The following is a 6000-nucleotide window of genomic DNA, read 5'->3' on the forward strand; positions in this document are numbered from 1 at the left end:
TAGAATTTGTGCATTGAAAGCTTACTTTGATATTTGTGATTCAATATGATGTATGCTAGCTTATATATATAGAGGTAGTTATTTATATTAATAATTTATGTAAATAATATTGTAGAGTGTTATAGTATGATTTCAAAAATTATTAAGTGTTGGAGTTTGAGAATACTATGGTTAAATTTGATGAACATGTGTGTGTTGTACCTTACGAATATCATTAGGAATGTTATGAGATGGTTGATGTGATGTTATGAGATGTTAAAGTGTGGACATGATATTCGATTGTGAATAAGTGGATGTGTTTAACACTTGATGTTACATTAATTATATTGTAAGCTATGAATTATACAATAACCCGACCAGTGTTTATGCGCAGTGTTAAAGAGAAAGTGTAGGTTCCTAGTTAGGAACCAGTGTTAAATTGTAGCGCAATTGTGTTAAACATGTTTGAAACATGAGTGTGAGGTCGTGGTATTGTATAATTCATGAGCAGTGTTTATAAATGAAATATGTGATGAATTATGGAATAATATGTTGCCTTGAGATTACAATATTGTTATTGAGATTGAGTAAAAGTGTAAAGTAGAACATGTGTTGAATTATGAGATACGTGAAAACGTGTGATGGTGGATTGTGACATTATGAGATGTGAAATTGTGAATGAGTTTTGGTTGTAAATAAGTGTGTGATTAACTCTTGATGTGACATTATTTGTGTTGTAAGTTGTGAATTGTACAATAACCCGACCAGTGTTATCTTGAGAAAAGTGTAAATGCGCAGTGTTAAAGAGAAAGTGTAGGTTTCGTATTTAGGAACCAATGTTAAAGAGAAAGTGTAGGTTCCTTTTTAGGAACCAGTGTTAAATTGTAGCGCAATATGTTGTACGTGTTTAACACACGAGTGTGAGGTCATGAGTATTGTATAATCCACGAGCAGTGTCTGTGTGCTAAAATCATTTTAGGGGTTGTACCTGAATCAGGAGGGAGAGGCCCTGACAGACTCTTCGGAGTGTAGGCCTTGGGGGTCACCGAGTTTGAGTGCTCCTTTAAGCCTATGCTGATCCCATATGGTTGGAGCATTCTCGCAAAACATCGTGACCCTGACTGGTCTCCCTATGATCTTACTTAGTGAGAGTGACCTGACAAACCCATTGTGTGGTGTGTCTTGTTGTGTACTCCTAAGTGCCCCAGGGTGGTTTTTCACTGACATGGTACCACATTGCATATAGGCTTGAGTCTTAGCATAACTGTCTCATGCGCTTGCTAATTGTTTATTATGAAATTGATGTGTTATTATGTCTTGATCAGAGCGTGTGATTCTTGTGTAATGTGATTGATGATTGAAAAGTGAACTTTGAATGACAAAGTGGTGGAATTACGTGAATTGCGTGTAACTAAGTTTTATTTGGTTTATATGATATGTATATCTAGTTGTATTGCTTCTCTATTAGTTAGGAATGTGATAACTCACTCCCCGTGTGTTATTTGTGTTTGGATCCTGTGATGATCTTGAACTTTGTGTTCGGGGGAGCAGATGACTAGGTGAATTGCTTTAAGGAACCATATGCTGAAGGACGTCGGGACACAACGCTCTGATAGGATGTGGCATTGGGGTATAGGGTTTTATAGACGGTCTTGTTTGAGCCGAAGTGAATTTATTATTTATTTAGAAAAGTTTTATGATGATGTTAGAAAGGTGAATGTGAGCCTGCTACCCTCTTGAAAGGCTTGTATTTAAATATGTTTTAAAAACTTGAATTAAGTTTAATTTTTTTAATTATTTCTTTTATTATTAGTACATATATGTGTGGGGTAGAGGGTGTCACAAAAACTCTTTAGTAAAAGATTTTTCTTTTTGAAAAATGTGTGCTATTCAGTGTTTTGAAAAACTCTTTTAATACTTACCTTGATTAAGTCTTCTCTTGATTCTTGAATCTTGAGTCTTGATTATTTACTTGAATCTTGAATCTTGAATCTTGATCTTGATTATTATTGAATCTTGAATCTTGATCTTGATTCTTGAAACTTGCTTGACTTTTGATTCTTTGGAACTTGCTTGACTCTTGATTCTTTGGCATCATCAAAATAATCTTGGAAGGCATTGCTTCCACAATCATGATGATTTGGAAAATCAACATGAAGATCCTGACAATTGGTTGGACATTGACCTCCCCTAACCTGATTACCTTAACTTTTCTAATCATTGCATAACTGATGAGGTATCTTGATCAGTTGACGATTGATTTTATATTTATGTATGTGTATGCTACGCAAGTGAAGAAAAATATTTTGTATAGGTTTGTGCACATCAAGATTATTTGTGACACTAGGTTCAAGAGTTTGGGAAGAGTCTTGAATTTGTTCTTGTCATTAATAGGTTAGAAAATGAGAAGAAAACTTATGCTACAGTGGGTTGTATAAATGGAGGAAAATACAAGCAATACAAGGATAATTTAGTCTACAAGAGTATTGAAACCAGAAAATGTCGATGTCCATTTAAATTAAAGGGAAAGTTTGTCACAAAGGTAGGTTGAAAACATTTTGTTATTTGTGGTGTTCATAACCACAAAGTTAGTGAAACATTGTTGGGACATGCATATGTTAGTCATTTAAACAGTGAAGAAAAAACTATGCTTAGCCAAATGACTAAAAACATGTTGAAGTCAGGTCAAATTTTTTTAATAGTCAAAGATCAAGATTAGAAAAATATCACCACCATCAAGACCGTATACAATGAACGACAAAGATATCGGCACAAGCAAAAGGGTCCAAGAATAGAGATACAACATCTACTGAAGTTGGTAATACGCAATCAATTTGTATATTGGTTTAGAAGAGTGGACACTCAAGTTGTTGTCAAAGATATGATGTGGTCTCATCCAGATTCCATCAAGCTATTAAATTCATTTTCAACAATGTTGATTTGTGATACTTATAAGACAAACAAATGTCTTCTTCCATTGTTGGAGATTGTTAGTATGACTTCAATGAAAATGAATTTTTTATGTTGCATTTGCTTATTTACAATTTGAGAGGACGAACAATTTCGAATGAGCTTTAAATAATGTCAAACGATTGTCTGTGAAGGATGATATGTTGCCTCAAGTGATTGTCACTGACAAAGATCTTGCTATGATGAATGCATTGGAAGTTGTCTTTCCTTCTTCAACCAACTTGTTATGTTAATTTCACATTTTTAAGAATGTCATAGCAAAATGCAAGATGCTCATGACTAAGGTAGAAGACTAAGATGTTGTGATGGATGTTTGGGCAATCTTAGTGAATTCTACTAATGAGCAACAATTGAAAAGCTTTACAAACATGTGCGCTTGTTATCTGACATTTCAGGAGTATGTTTACTATACATGGTTGCTGCATCATAAGGAGAATTTGTAAAAGCATGAACTAATCATGTTATGCATCTTAGAAACACAACAAATAATAGGTAGGCCTGGGCAAAAAAGTCCAATATCCTAATTTGATCCAATCTATTTTAAATCACTTTAATGGATTAGACTTTTAAAACCCATCCATGTCTTATTTCAGTTTAAAGATCCAAAATCCATTATCTGATACGTAGATCTTAAGCGGACATCTGAATCCAAACATGTTTCCCCTATCAAATCCGAAATCCAAATCCAAACCCCACAGTCTCACACCTTGTCACCCTCATAAGGCTAAAACAAGGAAACATTATAAACTGAACAAGTGTAAGAGACTAAACTCCTTAGGCATTCACCCTTTTGTGTTATCAAAAGCTTCCCACAAAACATTCTCATACAAAGCCAAAAATTGGTGCGACTTTCTTCACCGTTTCCTTAAACATTGTCCCGACGCGCCGAAAACATTGAAGCATGTTACACTCTCGGCATGGTTAGTTTTTTTATTTTTATTTTGAAAAAAAATCCCTTATTTTTAATTTTGAACAAAATTTTGAGTCTTGGCCTCTTGGGAATATTCATTTTTGTGCAGATTCGGTTTTATTGTTTACAAAATAGAGGGAGTAGCGTGTCGCTTATGGCGAAGGTGACAATGAACTCTCACGCGTCGGCACTGTACTCACTCACAGTGATACAATTCAATGGAAGCGGCGACATGAAAAATGACAAAGACCTTCGAGCAGGTGTGATTCTTTGCCCACACGTGGCTTTCCTTGGTCACATCGACGCGCTTCAGAAGCTTGGTCATTGCTTGCAAGACGGTTACAACATTAAACAAAATGCAATGGAGGGTCGACGGTTTTTGGTGCAAGCCAACGTGCATGAACTCACCGTCGTGCTCTTCACCGAGAATAACAAAGTGTCCCTGGCTAATATGGAGCCACCAACTTGTTCCCTACTCGAGGCTCAGGTTAGTAACCAGGTTGGGTTGTCCAATGTTAAGTGATTACGACTGCAACATTCCAACATTGGAGATTCACCTGATGAGTCAGTTCATATTAGAGTGGTTTGATATTCGAGGTGAATTTCCGGTTCCAGGTATGAGACTTTGTTCTCAATCCATTTAATTGGATATGACCAAATCCATATCCACTTAAATGGATTGGATCTTGAATCCAAATTGCTTTTTAAAAAAATATGGATATAGATTTAAGATCCAATTCATTTAAGTGGATATGAATTGGATTCCTCAAAATCCCATCCATGCTCACCCCTAGTAATAGATATATTTTTGTAATTACCTACTTGTTTCACATTTTGTTTGTTATGTATCTTTTGTTGACATGACACTAAATTGCTTTACAGGGTTAAAGGCGCACATGCAAGACTAAAGAGGTTGCTTTATGATAGCATGAGTGATTTATGTACTTGTTGAGATGCAAGAAATAACATGTTTATGGTGCAACATACTGAACTTAAGATGTCATTTCATAAAATTATCAACGTGATTAACTATGGGTTCAGTACACCATTTTACAAGAGATTACGGGGCTTTGTTTCAACACAAGCACAAAGTTTAATCTTTTATGAGTATAAGTGCTCTGCAACCATTGGTGTTGACAGTTCATCTTGTGGTTGCACACTCAAAACTACTCATGGTATATCCTGTGCCTGTGAACTTGCTAGGTATATCCATATCAGCGGCTCAATATCCTTGTCGTCTATTCATGTGCATTGAAAGATGTTATTCATTAGTGGTACAAACGATGCAAACGATTCTTAGGAGACTTAACTCTCACAAATGAGGTCGATGCTGTAACATCCCATTTTTTTTGTAAATAAAATTTTAGAGAATAATGATATTTTATAATTAAATAAATAAAGAAAAATAGTTATAATAAAATAATTGTTTGAGAGAAAATAAAAAGGGTATTTTATTATTCATTTGATGGAGAATAAAATAGAGTTTCTTTTTTTATAAAATAATAAAAATAAATAAATAGAGTAAATAATAGGTTTCAATACCCCTAGCTATAAATAACAAAATGCAAGGTCAGTTTTCAAACTGACTACTCAGCCTCCTCTGCCTCTCAATTTCATTTTTTTTTCTCTCTTCTTTCAAAACCCCCTCTTTTTCCCGCAGGCTACCAAACCTGTCTCAGAAAAATGACGATCTCAGACTCATTCACCGTTGGATTGTTGTAAAATTTAAACACCACGTTTGAAACCCAATTTTGAGCATTCTCGCCGTTGGGAATTTTGATATCATTTCTGATATGAGAGAAATATCCTTCACATTGTAGTCTTTTTCTTTCCCGCAGAAACCCAGAGCTGTCTTGGTAAAACTATGATCCCGGTTTTGTTAACCGTTGAATTGTCGTAAAATTTGGATATGTTGTTCGAAATTCAATTTTACACGCTTTCACCGTTGGCATTTTTGAGATAATGTTCTTGGAGGTAGAAAAAGGAATCACATGAAGATAGTACAAATGGAGGCTTCGATCCCTTCTCTGTCTCTCTGACGTTTGGGAACTCTATCGGAGCAATCGGAGGAAAAAATGGAGGAATCTTAGGGAACTGCTAGAGATGCCGCTATTGCTGTTAGAAGACACGTGAGTCCGCTT

General features: G+C 35.2%; 1 pseudogene; it reads left to right on the plus strand.

The window, feature by feature from the left end:
- Positions 1–3603: 3603 nt before the first annotated feature.
- On the plus strand, positions 3604–4503 carry LOC100811708 (F-box protein At1g67340-like; annotated as a pseudogene).
- Positions 4504–6000: the final 1497 nt, after the last annotated feature.

The sequence above is a fragment of the Glycine max genome, chromosome 7 (genome assembly GCF_000004515.6).
Source record: "Glycine max cultivar Williams 82 chromosome 7, Glycine_max_v4.0, whole genome shotgun sequence".
Lineage (NCBI taxonomy): Eukaryota > Viridiplantae > Streptophyta > Magnoliopsida > Fabales > Fabaceae > Glycine > Glycine max.